The 20,283-nt window shown below is 38.7% G+C and overlaps 1 long non-coding RNA gene across 1 annotated transcript in view; it reads left to right on the forward strand.

Annotated features, from left to right (window-relative positions):
- Positions 1–9,371, forward strand: part of LOC134516486 (uncharacterized) — a 9,884-nt gene extending 513 nt beyond the window's left edge. Inside the window, exons 2-3 of the long non-coding RNA XR_010071332.1 lie at positions 1,120–1,259; positions 9,315–9,371. This is a non-coding gene — a long non-coding RNA (uncharacterized LOC134516486). The remainder of the gene's footprint in view (positions 1–1,119; positions 1,260–9,314) is intronic.
- The last annotated feature ends 10,912 nt before the right edge of the window (positions 9,372–20,283 follow it).

Raw genomic sequence — 20,283 nt, forward strand, 5'->3', positions numbered from 1 at the left:
GTGGGTGTGCAACGTGGGCTAAAACATTTCAAATTGTAAGGGAATATGTGTGGAGAGAGCAGCTGTGACGTCTGCGAGCGCAGGGGCCAGAAAGGTGGCAGCCATTTTGTCTTCTCTCATGCTTGTTTTTAATGTTGTCAGCGTTAATAAGGACATTTGTCACCACTGCCACCAAAGGGTTAGCGAGGTTGGGCCCCTGCCATAATATTAAACACAACAGCACTCGGATCCCGTTTTGCAGGTGACGAAGCAGAGACACATGGAGCTGAACACAGAATCATAGAATGGTCAGAGTTGGAAGGAAGATCACCTAGCTCCAGCTCCCCTCCCCTGGGCAGTGACACCTCCCGCTAGACCAGGTTTCGCAAAGCCCCATCCAGCCTGGTTTGGCAGCCACTCGTTCATACATGGCATCACAGCAAGTTGTATGAGATGCTTTTCAACAGCCAAAGGGGGTCCGCTGGGCTCCCCACCATCATTTACTTCAACAAAAGATTTGTTAGCTTATGTAATAATAATTGAAAGTATTGCCAATATCTTAATTCCTGACATTTTGATTTTTTTTTAGGCTATTATTAATAACAAAGTATTCAGGTGGAACAGAGCATCTGTTAAGCTCTGTTAACTGGTCGCCCGCATGGTCTTGTGTGGGCCATCCTTATCAACAAAACACTCACATTTGCTCTGAGGTAGCATCTAGTCCTAACTTTCAAATTAATTACTCTACATATGGATTGAGCTGGCTTCCAGGAAAGTTAAGCTGACGCAAGGAGAAAGATCTCTGACATAGCTCACTGAGAGACCATACCAAACTTGGCGAGTCTTACTTGCTGCGTATGACACTTCCAACCTTGACTTCTGCCTGCAGTTCCCCCTTCCCTCTTTTTTATGCAAGGGATAAAACTCCTGCAATCCTGCAAGGTACTACCTTTCTCCTGATGGGATCCCATGAACCAGGTTTAAGTAGGCACTATTTGCTGACCAGCTGCATCTGGCTATAGGGTTATAAAAAAAGAAGAAATGATGGAGCCATCTTCTAATTAAGGACGTCTTGAATGCAGTAGGCAGCACCCAGAATCCCCTGCTACAGTTAGCGTTTTGTTGTTCCCTCTGTTATAGCGACAGAGTTGGTCCAAGACTGGATTCTCCAAACAGCTGCAGTCTCACTTATGGAAAAAGAAGCTAGCAACATTACATGTCTTGTGATGAGAAAACGGTAACATTTTGCTGTAGAACACATCTTGACACTTTTTTGAAAGGTAAGAGTTACTAAATAACTTTATTTATAGAGCAGTACCTAAAATATGAAAAATGTCTATGTTTTGTTAAAAAACTTGCCCTTTAAGGAAACAGGAGACTAATAAAAATGAAGAGTGTTAGGTCTGAAACATGGATCAGAAAGAAACAAGAGCTCTGTGTGTAGGTAACATGAATATTTTCATTATTTATGATGACAGTTACAAGGAAGAGGTTGGGGAAAACGTTTCAAATTACAAATAGCAGTCTGGGAGTTAACTGCTGTTAGACTACAGAATCATTCATAGTTGTATTAGTATTCCTATTAGTTGTCTCTTTCTGTAGTCACACTTGAAGTCTTCGAACAGGATATAGGAAAACAGTGTGAATGTGGACATATAAATACGGCAACCTTAACTGGAGAGTTCGCAATCTAGGATGAGTGTAAAGAGTTTCACAGAATCTTCCATAAGATCATAAGATCAATCTGCATCTCGTTAATTTAAAAAATCTTGTTAATTGAAAAATAAAATCTGAAAGGTATTTTCTGATGACTGTTGTCTTGTAGCCAAAATAAAACATGACATAATTTCTCTCAGATAAACACGTGTATAGTATTGCCACTGCTAGGACTGGGCATTAATTATATTCTAAGGGGTACTGATCAGGCTCCTATTTATTATAGGAGATAAACCAAGAACTATAAGGGATACCTCAGTCTCTGCAACCGTTTTGTTTTCTTTCTTTCAAAATTCATTATTCAAAAAAAAAGACAGTGATGCAGAGTGTAAGGCTAGGAAAAAAAATGAAAGTTACACCAAGTATTGGGTGTTCCTCTTCGGAACAGTGAGTAAGAGGTTTCATGGCTCAGTGATACTTGTTGAACACCTTTTACTGGAGTTTGAATTCATTCAAAATTCAAATGTGGCACTAAAAGCTATTTAAATGATAGCTCATTCAGTAATAGTTCTCCATCACTTGGAAAAATAACCGTTTCATGGGTTCTGAATCACCTCCGTCTGGTGGAAATGATGCTTACTGCATAGCTGAAAGGGAGGTGCCTCAAGACAAATCCAAAGCAATGCAGGAAATGTTACTGGTGACTCAGTGGGTATCTGTCTTCTCTCTTGAGGGCCAAATTGTGATTTTATCCAAGTCTCAAAGGACATTGAAGCCTGTAGTCGCCATGACCTCAAGAGAATATCAGGAGTTCGTTCTAAAACTCACTCACTGCATTCTAAACCCTCTTCTTCACTTTCCCACAACAGGAGAAAATCCATGTTGGCTTTTTATGAAGTTAATTGTCCTGTTGTGCCTGCTGTTTGCATCTCCTGGTGTGCATGCAGGGCAGGTTTATGGTCTGAGGCTGTTCCTACGTCTGCCTGGCTGCATATGTGTCATCAGAGCCACGGGTGCTGGTCCCTTCTGTGCTGTGTAGTCCACATAGCAGTGACAAAGACGTAGGGTAGCACATGACACTACAGAGAATTAATAGTGAAATGATGCCTTAGTGCTGCACTGGGGATCTATATGCTGCTGCTAAAGGAAGTGCCATTTGGATGATGTCTAAATCTAAATTTATGACCCCATAACTATTAAAATGAATACTTAATTGCTTGAGTATAATAATATTTTCCACTCTGTCTTGTCCCCGTCCAAACTGGGTAATTATGTATCAGCTGATTTAAATCTCTGCATCTCTCAGTTTAAATAGCAAAGTATTCTCATTCACACATTGTCCTAAATCCCTTTATTCTAATTCCTCTCTGTGTATGCATAAATGTTATGAATTTCTTTGGAGTTAATTTCTGTATAATTCAAATTTCTTGTTATTGTTTCCTTAATATGGTTAAAGTTCAGAAACATTCACTTCTGTTATAACCTCACTATACAAATTGTGTAAGTTGAAGACCACTCTGACCTCGCCATTGAGGTCTCTAAATTAAGAGCACATGTTTAATATTCATCCTCAGTCCCTTGTAGGAGTATTTTGAAAAGAAATCCAAAGCACACTTTAAACTGGAGTAATAAACACTGTTTATTTATCAGATTGTCTGCATCTCATTTCCTGAACTAAACAGCTAAAGTCTGTTTGCACTCCTGACATCGCAAGTCTCACAAGCTGATCCAAAAGAACATCTGTCAGTTTGTTTTCAAGACTGGACATTGCAGAAGAAAAGAAGGGGTGGGAGGAGAAATAGACTTTCACAAACACAACAGTTCAAACAAAGTGAGAACTCTCTAGTCTGCCTTCATAAGCCAGGCAAGCTGTGCCTTAGAAATACACTTTCTTTCTCTTTCTCCTGTCCCCTAAGAGTAGCTGAAACGCAGGGGTCATTTTTCTTCTCTGTGTTCTGCCCAAACGGATTCCAGTAAATAATTTCAGGAAGTGTTAATAAATCCAAAAATATATTCAAGAAATACTCTCACAGTATACTGAAAGCAAATTAAAAAATCAAGAGCTTGTTCTCCTCTAACATGAGACACAGTCACTCTGATCTCCTTGCATTTGGTGCAAGAGAAAAAAGGTAGGCTTTTGGCACAGAGACAGGATTATTTGCAGGAAATGCCACAGCCTGCTCTGTTCTTCACTCTGTTTCTAGCCAAAAGAACAGTTTGTGTTGGTATGTTTAAGGGGAGGAAATTCAGACCGTTAATAACAGAACTGGCCTAGAAATCGTATGCTTTAAATTCTGTCACAGTCTTAACACGCCTTTTTCTAGCTGTAGAAGGGTGAATTATATCTCAAACTTTATCATTAAATATAAGGTCTGCAGTGAAAAGATAAGTGCATCTTTGAGCAGGTGTGTGGGACTAAAAAAGTCTATTTTTTTGTTAGAAAATACTGATTGTACTTTCCAAACTTGTTTGTAGTCGGTTGTCTTTGAGCAGGTGTGTGGGAACTAAAAAAAACATCTATTTTTTTTGTTAGAAAATACTGGTTGTAGTTTCCAAACTTGTGTGCAGAAGAGCTGTTTGATATGTGAGGGTGTGTATAAGGAGAAAGGGCTAGATCTGGTCAAAATCTGTGTTTGAGGAGGGACGAGCAGAGAATAAAAAAGGGAAGAGACCCCTTTGTTTTTCCCCTCTACAGGATCCAAGAACCAAAATTTGGGGTTTTTTTCTAAGCTGTAGAAGGCTCAGATTCAATTTTCTGATCTTTCTGGTCAAGAGCAGGGACTTGGCTTTGATGTTTTGGTGTTGCAGGTTCTGTCCACTCTGGAAGATTCCATTTTCTTATATAGTGTTAGAAGCCTTAGTTTTATGCTGGAGCAAAAAGACAAATACCAAACACATTGTTGTATGCAGATTTCCTGCTTTGCAGCCCACCCTCCTGTAGGGTCTTCCAGACTGTTCCATTAATTGGCCACAAACATGTATGAAGGGCCGTTTTGCAAGAGCTCCCAGGTCTGAAGCTGCAACATGCAAGCTCAGCCAGCTGCTGAGAGGGGTTAGGTGGACTGGGCAGACCTAAGGCCAAGCCACTGCTCAGCAGGATACCTAAGTTTGTAGTTCTCTGAAAATACTGCTGTACTGTTCCTTACCTCCTATTAGCTCTCTAGAGAGAGATACTGTGACACCAGCTACTATCAGCTCAGTATGTGTGGGGCTATCTGAAAGAAAAATAATTTTCCTTCAATTCAAACCACACTTCTGTGGGTTCTTCAGACAAGGCGTGTTGCCAGAGCCACACCGCAGTCTCCTCTAGCTCATAGATTTTTGTGTGTGATTCAAATTTGTTTACCCGACAGTCGCATGTAAATGATCATGAGCCATGAAACTCCTTATTCTTGGAGTTTGGCTGTAGTGACTCGGAGGAAAACATACAAATGTAAATGGGATTTTGCTTCTCTCTGCTTTGCTGTTGAACAACTGCCTAGAATCTCAAATAACCTCATCCCAACTGATGTGTTCCTGTGAATATACATATCCTGCAAGATCCTGCCACATGCAAAAAGGATACAGTGTGTTAAGGAATGAAATGAAATGAAATGAAATGAAATGAAATGAAATGAAATGAAATGAAATGAAATGAAATTTCAGTTGGAAGGGACCTACAACGATCATCTAGTCCAACTGCCTGAACACTTCAGGGCTGACCAAAAGTTAAAGAAAATTATTAACGGCATTGTCCAAATGCCTCTTAAACACTGACAGGCTTGGGGCATCCACCACCTCTCTAGGAAGCCTGTTCCAGTGTTTGACCACCCTCTTGGTAAAGAAATGCTTCCTAACGTCCAGTCTGAACTTCCCCTGGTGCAGCTTTGAACCATTCCCATGCCTCCTCTCACTGGATCCCAGGGAGAAGAGACCAGCACCTCCCTCTCACTCCACCTCCTCAGGAAGCTGAGGAGAGCAATGAGGTCAACCCCTCAGCCTCCTTTTCTCCAAACTAGACAAGCCCAAAGCCCTTGTTGCCCTCCTCTGGACACATTCAAGGACCTTCACATCCTTAAATTATGGGGCCCAGAACTGCACACAGTACTCAAGGTGAGGCTGCACCAACACTGAATACAGTGAGATAAAAGAAGAGGAATAAATTGGAACAGAATGAGTTAAAGGGAAAGAATCACTTTTAGAAGTTTTATACTCATATGGGCCCAATGCATTTCACCTTAGGTTGCTCTTAATGAACTGTCAGAAGCAACCTAGAAGTGCAGTTCACAGTAAAGTGAAAATAAAGACAGCTTATAAACCTCCAGAAGACCATAAAGTGGTCCATGATTGAGAACATACCATGTGTCACAAGTCTAATTCATCTATAAGAGAATAATAGAAATTGTAGACTGAGTAAAAGCTGCAGATGCCATATAAATACATAACAACATTATTAATATTTTTATGCTGTCTGATAACATTTTTGTAAGCAAACAAATTAAAGTCTGGGTGAAGCCTCATGATGTATAACTTCTTGGAATTCTGCTGTCCAAAGAGAGTCATCAGTCCTTCATAGTCTACCTGAAATTATGTCAGGTATTTCCATAGGCATATCTCCTGAGTCCAACACTGTTCTTATTATAACTGCTGCTGACTGTATGACAAAAGAATAGAAAAACTGAAATTTAAATTGATTTTTTAAAATGGAGAAATGTTCCTAATAATAAGATGCAATTTAATAAGGATAAGTGCAAAGTACTACACTTTGTCACAAGTAATGAGGAACCCAGTAATGAAACAGGGACTGCCTGGTTCTATACAGTTCTGCATACAAGTTTTTGAGCTTATGAGAGACACACTGAGGGGAAAAAATCACACCAAAACCACCCAAGGTTCTCTCTCTTGTTGAAATACATGGAATCTTTGTACATCTTACCAAAAAAAACCAACCTCAAATTTCCTCTTTCCTCGCTGTGGTAAGGTCTCAGTTGGAATTCTCTGTCTAGGTTTGCATTTGCCACTTCAAAAAAGATGTGAATCAGTTGGAGAGAATCCACAAGAGCGTAAATTCATTAGAGGTTTAAAAATATGCCTTATAAGCAAAGCTTGAAAGATCTGAAATTGTTTAGTCTGAAACAAAAGAAGACAGATTAGGGACATGATAAGGGTATTCAAATATGTAAAAGGTTGCTGAAAGAAGAGGGTAACAAGCTGTTCTCCATGTTCGTTGGGGTAGCTCAAGAAGAAAGATAAAGACTCAAGATGCTGCTAAGCCACTTTAGGACTGATATTATGAAGATTTTTTTAAATATAAAGAAAGAGACTGATATTTTTACATGTAAAGATAGCAAAGCACAGGAACTGAGTTTTGTGGAGAGGATGTGGATTCTCTTTGTTTTTAAAAGCCTTCTTTATATGAAAGCTTAGATCATTTTTGTTGCAGAAGTTACTAAGAAAGACCTTATCCTGCCTTGGGCAGGTAGGATCTTGAACTCCTTTCCTCCTTTTCTTCTGATTTTGTGACCGTAATGCAGACAATCTGCCTGATTAAAGATTATATAATCAGATAGCAGAAGTCCTAAAATGAATCTAGGAAGCTCATTCAGAATTTCAAGAAAAAAGCAAGAAAGAGATGGATTAGAATTAGAGATGAAGAAAGATTCAGTTTCTCTCTATTGGAGACCAGTAGTTTCAGTAGTGTGATAAAACCACAAGGCAAAACCCAAGTAAAAGTACAGTGAGATTGAAAGTGAAAATGGTTGTACAGCTAGAGTTTGAGGTCTAGGGATGATCAGAGGATAAAGTGCTGGGAATGGGGAGATCAAAGAGAAATATATAACAGATGGGAGGGTGAGGGAAAGAGAAACATTTCCTCCAGATGTCATGTATTATCTCCTGGAAAGACTGGCAAGATTAGAGAATATTGCCAAGAGGAGGATGTACTGTGAAGAGAGGTATACCAAGTGTATTATATTAAATTCGATTCATCAAGTAAGAAAAGACTTATTGTAAATTAGTTACTCTTTTAAATGTGCAAATTCCGTGTATTAATGCAACTCGCTCCCTGTGTACTATCATTATTGGTATCACTAGGTAGTCAGTGTATAACTACGGATATTCTCTAAAACGTCACAACATCAACCTCCTTCTGTCTTCCATCTCTTCCCTAATTTTTCTTGTTTATACCATCCCATATTCTGTGACTGTTTTTTTCCTTGCTGGCAGAGTAACAAGGTTCAGGGGCCTGCAGATTTTATGAATCTTTTTATGGTGGCTTGGCGTTGTAGAAGGGTGGTGTGGATGTCGCTGGATATCAGCCAGTCTTTCTCTGAGAGGGTCTGTACAGTGGGTGCCAAGAGGGATGAGGATGGGAAGGCTGAAATAGAATTGTAGAACTGGTTGCAGAAACAAATACAGAATTAATTCTAGAAAGCAGAGTAAAAATTTTAAATTCATAAAGAAAACTTTATTCTACTTAATCCATGAAAGGACAAATTGTTCAGTTTCACTTGGAAAAGGTTAGGGGATTTACCATAAAAATGGTGCCTGCCTAGAGTACACAAAAAAGGTAGTATATGACCAGTTCCTTTTCTCATCAAATTTATCTAATTAATCAGTCATCCAAAGGAGGACTGTTGAAGAAAAGTGGGTTTAGGAGTCTTGCTAACCTCAAATTTTCAAACTCTTGAGCCTTTTTCTAAGTATGAATTTAAAAATTAATGATCTTGTTTCTTTTTGTCTTCTTTTTATAAGCCTGTGAGTTGTGTTTTTGAGCTTCCCCCCATGAAATGAGAGCTAGAAAATTGTTTTATTATGGAATGGAGACTCTCAAATTACTGCGGTAGTTAATGTTTTAAGAAAAACACCATGTTTTCAATATTTGCCATAAAACTACAAGAGTTGGAAACTTTGGTTTGAGTTTTAAAACTTGAAGGTAACTAGAACTACTTTGAGGAATTATAGAAAAAAAACAATAGAAGCACAATGAGGAAAATTATAACACTGACTGAATTTTTCCTGTGAAGGCTGAATGACACAAGAAGAGAGGAGCTAGCAGAACTCAAAAGCCAAGGTTGGTGAGGTTGATAGGATGAGTGAAACCATAAAGTGGAGAACAATGGGTCAAGTGTGGAGAAGATAACATAAAGGTGGTCTTTCCAGGTTGGTCCAACAGGCTGGTGTCCTCTCGTTTATGGTGACTTAAAAGAGATCGCTGGAGAATAGAGGAAGTCTGAACTGACACTTCTCACGCTAGACAGTGCTGCTGATTTGAAGCAGCAGTTTTCTCACATCCTGCCACATCCTGCCACCACTACTACATTTTAAACTGGAACTCTCTGCCTAACTGTGACTCAGATTAACTTTGAGCAAAAAGGTCATTAGACCTTCTCACCCAAGCTATGGGCATTTTTATCAGCTTAGCCCTGTGAAATAATTGGCCAAGGCAAGTTAAGAAGACAGGTGTTACTGTTAGACCAAGCTGTTTGCCATAGGGTTTTATTTGCTTACCCTGGCACGTTTTGTATGATGTCAGCACGCAAAGAATGTTTCTGCAGATAAAGCAAACGGCAAATGATTTCATGAGCCTGTTTGTGACAGATGTGTGCAGTGTGAAGAAACGTTGTAGCACAAACTACAGTACTCGTCAAGATCATGTTATTCCAGCTCATTAATCACATTTCTCTGGTTTGTCTCCACAGATGACTATCTGTGAAAACTCACTAGTGGTCATGACAAGGCTTTCTGCTTGCCACCCCCTCTACATAGATGCCTGTTGAAATTCTGCGTATCATTATTGAAGCCACACTGAAAGACAGATGGGTATTGTACCTCTTTCACGTCTGCTTCACACTCCTTTTCCATTCAGAGCCAAGAGCTGCCTCGTATATGAGATCTCCCACAGTTTTTCATGATGAAAAAAATTGTTTTAATCAGTATTCTCACTAAATTCTTTTTATCAAAGTGATTTAACCAAATAGTTTAAAATATGTCATGCTTTTTTTTGGCAATGACCCATAAAAGAAGAGCAAGTAATAGGTGCTAAGTTAGAGGAATTTGCATAATGAAATTACTGAATCATATTACTACAGTGAAATCAGAGCATAAAACGTATTTGGAAATGTGCAAACCTTAAGGGTATTTTTTTATGTGAGGGAGGAAAAAGAGGAGATGCTTGCCTTCTCTCCACTCCAAAGAACCCAAGGGAATGTCTATTTACTGCTATCCCCAGGACTTCTGTGTACTCCTGGCCCAGCCTTTGGAAAATTTTACCAGTCAAGGAGTCATGCATGCCTGTTTTCTCATCCTTTACTTGTCATGGAGCAGCTGCATTTCAGAGTTGTTGGGAAAGAGCAGTGCCTACATATGGAAGAGAACAAGATGAATATATCAGTATTTGCAGTTGAGATCAAATCTGAAAGAAGCTTAAATAATGTGATGTTCATTGTTGCAAGAGAAGACAAGGATTCAAAAATTCCATCTGTAGCAGTGCACAGACTCATGAAACTCGTCCACAGACAAATCTTTTCATTTTGCATGTTTTTGGCAGGATGAGCCTCGGTTCGAAGGACAGGTTCTTTTATGGATCTGGCATTTTCATTGTATTCAGGAACAATAGCAGTGAACCAGCCAGGTCCCAAATGGCATGCACTTCTCTCCTTTGAGCTGCCATCAGTCATCTCAAAGAGTCTCAAAGCTTTATGTTCCAGTCCGTCTCTCCCCAGCCCTTCCTACTATTCTTATAGAAGGAAGAAGGGTAACCCACAAATCCTCTGTTAGTAGCATTAGGGTGAGTTTCAGCTTTCAAAGTCAGTAGAGGAGGTGCCTGACATTACACACAGACATGGGAAACTGCGAGGAGACAGAATTCCTCACAACCAGGTAGTTGAAAATTTTAGAAACAGTCTGAGTGTGACATTGCCAGCTGGCAGCCACTGCAGTGAAACAAATTAAGGACTTAAATTGCTTCTGCACTGAGGCATCTGCGTGTCATCTTTGCACGTTTGCCTGATTCTTCTCTTCAGAAGATCTTCTGGAGGAGAAGGATATTTTCTCATGTTTTATATAGCAATATACTGATTGGAGAACTCATCCGGGAAGGAAGGAACAGAATTCTGGACCATTCTCACCCAGAGGGAATTTCAGGCTGCATCTTTTTTTTTTTTTTTTTTTTTTTTCCAGACAAGCTATTGGCCGTTGTCTTTGAGAGCTCCCACCATTTTCTCTGACCACAAAAATGCAAAGGTCCATATGGGAGATAGTTTCTACAGTCTAGTGTTTAGGAGACTTAGAACTCAGTGGGATGAATCTATGAACTCCTGTAAATATTTCTGCTTTTGCTGCTGCACAATATTTGTGTTCAGCAGTCTAACAGTGCCAAACAACTATCTCTTCTTTAGGGACAAGATTTTTTTAAAAATGGGTATCTCCCTGCCAGTCCTTTCTGTAACACACAAGGTAAATTCGAAAATCAACCTATACTATAAAGTTCCACTATATTGGTAATTTTTTTGTTTGTGTAAGAGGTAGCAAAACAATCTTTTTGGTTGTGGTATTTTTGGGGGGGCGTGGTGGTGTTTGTATTTTTTTTTTAAATTGCGTGAAGAATTAGAATTCCATGCTGCAAAATCATAACAAAGGGTTGAGTCCTCAAAAAGATCAGTATTTGGGAGCCACTATGTAGACCATGGATCACAGTGTAACTTATAGCAATAATGGCTTAATTTCACTTTTACAGAACAGCAAGGGTTAAGAAGGAGAAGTATCCTTTAGACTGTCCCCACGTGGGATTTCAGAGATATTTGCTGTTGGTGCAGAACTCTGCCTTTTTTGCCATGTGACTCCCTCAGCTCCCTCCTCTAAATATTCCCAGGTAGGCACACTGTTTGACTCCTCCCTACCACTGGCCCCTCATTATATGCTCATTCTCCTCAGTTGAAATTCAAACTTCTCAATAATATCTCAATCTCTCTTGTCAATAGCGACTTCCACAAGTTCTTGAGAGGTTGTCTCATCAGAACTATTTTGTTTAACCTCACCTTTATCTTCTCATCTGGCTTCTTGAAGACTCTCCCTCCTCCTCGCTCTCCATTCCCCCCCCCCCCCCGCCTCCCTCACCTCTCACATTTAAAGAGGTGACTCTTATCCCAAATATCTGACTTGGATGCAATGAACTTCACTCAAAGAAGTTATATGATTTCTTCAAGTTAAATCAGTCCCTTTTCAATCTATAGCTAACTTTCCCAAGGATTCTGTATAAGGATCTCATTTTACAGTGTTTTATGTCAGGCTGAAAAGTTTTTTGAATGGCAAAATATTCCATGGAATAATGAAGAAACTGCTCCTAAAGGCATACGTCAGATAGATTAGGGACAAGTTGTGCCTTTCAATGCAAATTTGCACTGATATGTCAGACACAGTGCAAGTATCCCAAAGTTTTAGTTTGCCAAGCTAATCAGTCAAGTCTGCCTATTGTATCCTGTCCCCAGGGTATAACCGACTCATTGAATTGTGACCATATTTGTCCCTACATATCATACTCAAAAGTTATGCTTGTTCATATACAAAACAACCTGTCCTCCCTTATTTTTAATCTAAGTATTCCACACCTTACAATATGTTTCACAGAAAGTTTTAGATGAAAGCACTTATCATGTTAAAATGTTTTTATCAACAAATGGCAACTCATCTGGTATCAATATTTAGTAAGTTAATACGATTTAGCAACACTAAAATGTTTTTTCCCCATTTTTGTAATGCTCTTTTCTTGAAATGCACTAAGTGCCAACAATCTGTTTTTCTATTGTAGTCAATGCTTTCTTACACAGGCTTTTTAATTGCGATGGTCTAAAAACATCTTCCTGTGGATAGAATCCCTCGGGATTTAGGTTGCTTTTTGATTTCTACTTCTGTCTTTGGAGTTCAAATAACTCCCACTCACCTGACAGCATGAAAATCAAAGCAGAACAAAACCTCGTCTGCTTCTGGTGAATTTCCCAACGCAAAGCAGATATAGAAAGGAACTGATTCTAGGGACAAATCCTATGCAGCTTTTAGTTGGTAGAACTCATTTGAATTCGGAGGGCAGCAGAAGAGATCCTGGCACTCAACTCTGAGTGAGGAATGCAAACTAGACCCAAAATGTTCTGGACTTGTTTTTACTAATACTGTATAATCTGGGCAGGACACTGAGGTTAATGTCTTTCCCCTTGTGAAATGTTCCGTGAGATTTTTAATTGACCACAAGTCACCAAGAGTCAGGTGTATCTCAGCAGTACAGTGACTCTTTGAAGTACTTCGGTCACTGGGTTGATGCTGACTTGGAGGGAAGACTGCCGTCTTCTCAGTCACTACCACCCTTTCACTGCAGCACCTGGCAATTCTTTGAGATCACAGCTTCCATTCAGATTTTTAACTGTGAGCCTGCACTCCATTACCAGATCTGGAGAGATCATAACCTAAGTTTGTGTAGTGGTTGACTTGAAGAAAGTGCCTTACAATTCAAGAAGCCTTTAAATCAACACCTGATAACTAGGTTCTTTATTATACAGGCAGGATAAAATTTCCAAAGTATGTACAAGTTCCACAATACAAATACAGCTTTCAAGACACAACTAGAAAGATCAAACTGAGTAAGCTAGTGAAAAGGCAGCATGTATAGGGAACTTAGATATCTTATTAAAATGTTTGTCTCTTCGGTCTGACAGCTCCCTCTTAGATATCTAAGTCTATGGTTAAACTGAAACAGCTTTACTCAGTTTGGGTGGGATACAGAAAATTACTTGAGCTGGAGAGCCATAACAGTTCTCTGAGGAGAGAAAATCCTTATATATCAATCTGGAGGCACTGGCAGAGAAACAAAAACTTCAGCACAGTGTCGGTGGTCAGCCACAAAACAAAGACTCTTTAGCTGTTTTTACTGTTATGGACTCTGAGTTATAGAAAATCGGAACATTTAGTTCATTTGATGAATATCAATGGAATTTAAGGTGCAATTCATTTGATGAAATATGGGTGTCTACTTTCAGATTAGACAAACAATTTTCTGTATTTTACTGATATGTTAACTCTGTTGATGGTAAGATTAGCCTGGACACCCAAGTTAAATGTAGACGTGGAATAAAGGTAACAGCTTGGGAGACTGAATAGCCTCCAAACTGACACTATCCGGACTACATTATTTCCTTTTAAATAAAAGCGAAGCTAGTCAGAATCAAAACTTACTCTCATCTAATGGCTGTTTGGAATCTCAGTCCTGTGGACAGATATCTTGCATCCCCAATAAAACCAATGAAGTTGATACTAGATACGTATCCAAGACTCAGATTTTGTAATACAATAAATGAAGTTTGATTCAGCTTGCTAGGCCAAACAGGCATAGAAATTACCCTAAAATCTGAGGGTTGAGGCATGACAGTTACCTTAACAGTTACAATTGAGGCATATTGTATAGTGGAAAGATGTTGGCATGATGAGTCCTGATGAAGCTTTTCAGGAATTTCTGTCAGGGACTGAGCATCCACACTGCTTATCGGATTTAAAGAAACTTGAGAGGGGCTAGAGTGGTCTTAAAACATGCTGAACGATCCAACAAATCCACTTTCTCACTGACAGCAGTGGAGGCCTTCCTACTGACTCCAGTGTGAACAGGAGTGGGACTCAAAAGCACACTGCTGCTGCCAGAACTCTCAGAGCAGAAGCTCTTTACAACCAAAAAAGTGCATTTATGAGTTGAAATGCAATACATGTCATTTGCCTGTTAAAACTTCCTTATGCATATAAAGTTGTGCTTCTTGGCATGCACACAATTGTACTGTCCTGACCAAGCTGGATGTCTAGCTGCCTGTGTCCTGATAAAGCCCCTTATGATTCACACTGTTGGTATCTTTATGCCAAATTCCTTTAACGTTTTTTTCACTAGGCATGTTCATGTACATACACAGAACAATGAACAGCAGGCACCATCACATTAATTCATTAGTCCTAAATTCATACAAATACTCAAAAAGAAGAATATGCTTTTAAAAGGGAGACCAATATATCTTTTTTGTATTGTTGTCACTGTATTTCAAATTTGGCTTCTCTTTGGCAGAAGAGAGGGTAGTAGAACATGTAGGGTTTATGAATTGTCCCTAATAAACCTGTATTTCATCTTTTAGCTACATTTTTTTACATTTGAAAATAACATCTGCTCCTTCCCTCTTACTCAATAAGACTTTTAAAAGAGATTAGATGCAACAATTTTCTAAAAGTCTAGTATAATGAAACAGCTGAAAGAGAAGCTTAAAAGAAGGCAACTGAAAAAGAAATGTATTCCCCACCATGACCATAACTCATAGCTATATTTTGTGAGAACTCTAACAAGCTAATCCATCTGGTTTTGGTTTTCAGTCACAGATGAACTAATAGCCTCTCATTTAAGTTACTGCATGGAACCACTATGAGCTTAAAGAAGCATTAGTCATTTTATTTGCATTCAAAGGGTTGTGTTTTTTTGAATGTAAGGAATATCTCTTCCCTTAAGAAGGGAACATATCCTGCATAGCAAGGATTACCAGAGAGGCAGGAAAATCTGTGTTAGCTAAAAAATTGATTACACAGACTCATTTGGGTTGGGCAAGGATCCTTCTGTGTCATCAATTCCATTCCACTGCACCAGTACCAAACTGATGATACCAACTGGATTGTGGGGTGGAAGAAAGTATAATTTCAGGAATAAAGAACCTAAAATTATTTCAGTGTATGTGTATGAAATTAAGGACTTCTAACTGTTCTGATGCCTCTCCTGTAGAAAACGCTAGCCAGATTTGCATTATTTTTGCCGACTTTTCCTCATTCGATATTCAAATGATACATTTTAATTCTAAGTATTTGTTGTCTCTCTTCTAACTGTTACTTTCAAGAATGTTACTTAAAAGCCTTTCAGTGAGTAGTTGTGAGTAGATTAGTTGAGATGTAGGTACCATACTTTTGCCACAGAGCAAAGAAGGTAATGCAGGACCTTCAGTTTGCTTCATTAGGGCCTGCAGCAGTTAATGTACCTCGCTTATGAAAACAGTTTTAATTGTGGAAATATGCTTCCATTCAAGGAAAGCCATACCATAAGGAAGGAACTTTATTCATAGCAGGGTTCCTCCTCCAAGGACTGTTTCAACCCTCACTCAAGTCTGTCCTAGTTTTTCCATTGCTTCCATTTGGCATTGGATCATGCCTCTTCACTGATGAATTTGCAACACTGATAGATAGGAGAATATTTATTCTATACAATAATAATTCCAAAAATTACCATGTTACAGTGGACCATAATGAAGAATTTTGCTGTAGTAGGAATTCTGGTCTTTCATTTTGGTTTTGACCTAGAAATTATCTGACATGCTATAGACAGATAAATTGTTACCATTTTTTGATTGTACACATAGTTTTAAATAAGCTCTAGCCGCTGTTTTTCAGTATGCTCTCTGTTTTTTTCATATTAGGCTCATTATCCCTTAGTCCAGTGCTATCATTATAGATTTCATATGAAGGCAGAGATTATCTTAAAAAAAAAATAAATTACACTATTCTAAACTTACCACCAATGTGTTCTTCATTTAAGAAAATGTCTTTTTCTCAGAGACTGATAAAGTAGCACTCAGCTACACTTGGGAGTGTGTTACCTTTTATTCAACACATATTGAAGTCACAATGTATTCCCTTGTTTTCCTGTAGATAGAAAACCAAGCTGATAGGTATACTTGGCAGACTCACTGTAAGACATTTCATTTCCCAAGGAACCATAGGAGGTAACAGCTTTGTTCACAGTAAGCATTTTTAGGACATCATTGTGTAAGGTCTTAGGGAAAGAGACTCTGTGTGTCTGCCTTACAAAGAGCTCATGAAAAAGCTGCCTTATGCATAACTTATGTCAAAGATGCCCAGACTGTTGAGTGGAAGGACAGAATGAAGCTCTGAATTTCTGTAGCCGTAGACTCTATGAACTAGTGATTTCTCCAGTCCATGCAATTGTACTTATGATGGTCATTTGGGTTTTTTTGACTTTTTGGGGTTTGATTGTTTTTTGGTTGTTTGTTTGTTTGTTTGTTTTGGGTTTTTGTTTTTGGTTTGGTTTGTTTTTTTAAAAATGATGGTATTCCTTACTCATTCTGCTTTCACTGGTGGCTCTGTGACTTTCTTAGGCGCTTCAGCATGGTGTGACTTTTTCTGTGGCCCACATCTATTATTAGCTGTTGTTTGTAATTCTTAGTAGTTGTGTCACCTTTGCTATTAGACTATAACTACTTAGGGAAGGGGGTTATGGTCTTCATTCTACAGAGATAATTTTGTGGGCACACCTGGGAGTACATAGACATCTGTGTCAAGGAATTTCTTTTAAGAGCTCCTAGGGGCAATTTTTGGTTTTCTTTGCAAGCTTCAAGGATCTGTGTTCTGTGTGGTGTCTGCTCTGTTACAGTCTGGGTAATACTGGTAGAGATCCCAGAAGCTGTTTACGTGAGAGATTAGGAACTCATTTACATAAGGTGTTACTCTCAAGACCAGCTTCATAGTTCTCTCCTGCAAAAAATGGGTTTTGATTTGCTTTCCTTTAGGCCTCATGACATAGGTCAAGATTTTCCATGGACAAATACAATCAATCATCACTGATATCATTTCGTAACTCAAAATGGCTCATAACTCCACAGAAATTTTCCATTGGAGAGAGATCAAATTGTCCACAGACATCTATTTTTATGAAACCCACAGACAAAATATTCTTGAAGACATCCCTTTTTATATGCACGGTAACAGCCATTTTGCCTGAGAGTGCATTTGCAATTGTTGGATTTTCAGGTCACAACTTAATAAAAAAGAGGAAATTTTCAGTGAAAATAGAAGGGGGAAGAAAGGAGTATATCAATCTTTGCTCCTCTGCCCTCACCAAGTCACCAGTTCTTTAGAAAGGCAAAAAATTCTGCACATTTCTAAAATTAAAAATTATACCAAATAATTTATTTTCCCAATATTTTATACACTTATCTGTTTCACCAAAAGGAAAGTAATTTTTATTTAAAAAAATATTTCCAAATCGTTTCAGATCAAACATACTGCTTACAGTAATAGACTGGCTATTCTTAATAACAGAGCCAGGACCACATTCTCCCTTATGACACATAAGGGCAAACATGGTGGTTGCAAACCTCAGTGTTGTTTTTTCGGTCCATTAGTCTCAGACACAAATACAGATATCTATTAAAATTAAAGGAGCTCAGTAAGAGTAATCAGAAGACAGTAATTAGGATTAAAGGCTTCTGATAGGCATATTCTATAAATAACAGCAAACAGCAATAAAAACTGAACACAGTAAATAAAAAAATTTACTGCTAAATTACGTCTAGCACCTGTGGAAGATAGCAGTTAGCCACCCAGCCTGTAAATTTCAGATTTTTTTGTTCACATAAGCAAGTCTCAGTTTTTGCAGACTTGCTTCTGAGCTTTGCCATTACCTCACTGAGGATTTGTGCTCACGGGTGTGTTTGTGTTTGTGTAGCAGTGGAAATTTTTTTTCAACAAGTATGAAAATAAAGCCTGCGTGTTTTTCAATTTTGAAAATATTTTCCTTGGCAATGAAAGTGATAAACTCAGTGGCTAAAAATGGTGTACTTTCTAGGGTATATTTCTTGCTTTACACCTGAAATAGGACAACAAACTCAATGACAACAGATCTCTCAGGTGGCAAAATTAGTACAGTAGCATGAACTCTGCCAATTAAACACAAGAAAGCTCTCATTAGTCTAGATTTTTGGTGGTATGTAGCGATACAGATAATTTATTGTTTTGATACCTTGGAATGGTTGATTATACCTTTGAGAACTTCACAAATGTTCCTGCAGTAATACTGTAGTCACTGAAAAACCAGTTGTCTTTTAGTCTTTAGGGTGTTTGCCTGAGTTTTCATCAACTTCAAACCACAGTGCCCAAAGCTGAAAGGCCAATGTAGGTCAATCAACAAAGCCAACAGGATGTGTAATGGAAGTTTACAACACTGGAATCATTGTACTTTTCATACAAATGAGACCCAGCAAATGTAGGCATATGGTAATTGCCCCTCTTTTTTACTGATGTGACTTCTTCTTCCAAAAGAAGACTTTTCTTCCAATAAGAACCTACTTTTGGAACTGCAAAGCCCACATATGATTATCTAGGACCTTAGGATAAGTAGTAAGATATTCAGTGCCCATCAGTTTATGGTAAACCACAAAGCCAGAGAGAGTCCCTGTGATTTCAGAGTCTTATTGGCCTATTAGGAACATACCGATAGAACTCCCTCCATTTTCTATTCCCTCATGATATGGGAACTATGGTTATACCACATGAAGAACATCTAGTCAAGAGAATCCAGTGGACAAAATTGTGAGTGGACTTCAGACTGCTTTAAGCAGCTGATAAGCATGAGTTTGGATGACAAGCTTTGGTGTCAGGTGCCTAGTATATGACCTATTCATTCTTCTGCCCACATAATAGTACTCTGAGGTATTTTCATTGAGGATGATGGATGGAAAAGAGATGTAAGCCAGCAGAAAGACATAACAAGAAAAAATACTGGAAAAGATTGTGTCATGTGTAACTTACTATTGAATCTGATTCTTACTGATAAATACTGTAAAATTTTGGAAGTATCTGCATTTTTCAGTTAAAATTAGGGAGTCCTACATTCAGCTGAAATAAAACTGTGTATAAAACAATTCTGCTTCTAAAAATGTTTTAGTAGTGGAAATGGATTACTGAACAGACCAGTAACATGCAACGGATGTTACATTTCTGTTCTAAATTATTGGTTTAAAGTCCAAGACACTAGTGACAGCTGTTCATTAGCCTACACTCCTCTCTCAATCTCCTTTCTTAGTGGACAGACACCCATATCAGAATTGTCAGTCTTGGTAACTAATTGTTTCTGCATCTGCCTGAAGACTAAACTATCCTCCCATAAACTGAGAAAGCCTTTTAGCATCAGCATTGCCACTGTATTTCATGCTGTGCCTGTGCAGATAAAGAAATTATGTCTGTCTGTTTTGCTGTCATATCTGCTTTCATTCACAAGCACTAAGCTTGTCTGAGCACAAGACTAATACAATGAAAAAACTAAATCTTCCAAAAATATTTTTTATTGTTTAGCTTGGGTAGACCAAAGCCCATTCAGTCACTGTAGGATGTGGGATTCCTTACTAAGCATCTATCCAGTGTTTTGGTATAACCACCATTCAAAATCTCTTCTGAACTCTTCAGCCTGATTAAATCCCATGTACGCTTACAGCTTTGGCACTGGTCACATACACATCATCACTGCCAGTGCCAAAGAAACGGCTGTACCCTTACAAAATTGAAAGAAAACAGGTTTCCCCTATCTCTCACTCTAGTGATGTAAGCATGGTTTGTCCCTACAGAACACAACCAAATGCAATAATGCCTTTTTAGTTAGTCGTTGGACAGCTAGACATGAAGAGTCTGAATCACCGTCTCCTTTGGCTTATATCCACTAGGCTCTCGGAGGTTTGCAGATGGCGGTCTTTTGATCCCTCCATAGCTTAAGCTGTTGTATTTTGTCAAATTAAATCCTGAAAGCATGCAAATACAAGGGATCAGAAGGATCTCTAGGGATCCAGTGCAACCCTGATGCTCTGAGGCAGAAATAACTAC

The sequence above is a fragment of the Chroicocephalus ridibundus genome, chromosome 5, assembly GCF_963924245.1.
Source record: "Chroicocephalus ridibundus chromosome 5, bChrRid1.1, whole genome shotgun sequence".
Lineage (NCBI taxonomy): Eukaryota > Metazoa > Chordata > Aves > Charadriiformes > Laridae > Chroicocephalus > Chroicocephalus ridibundus.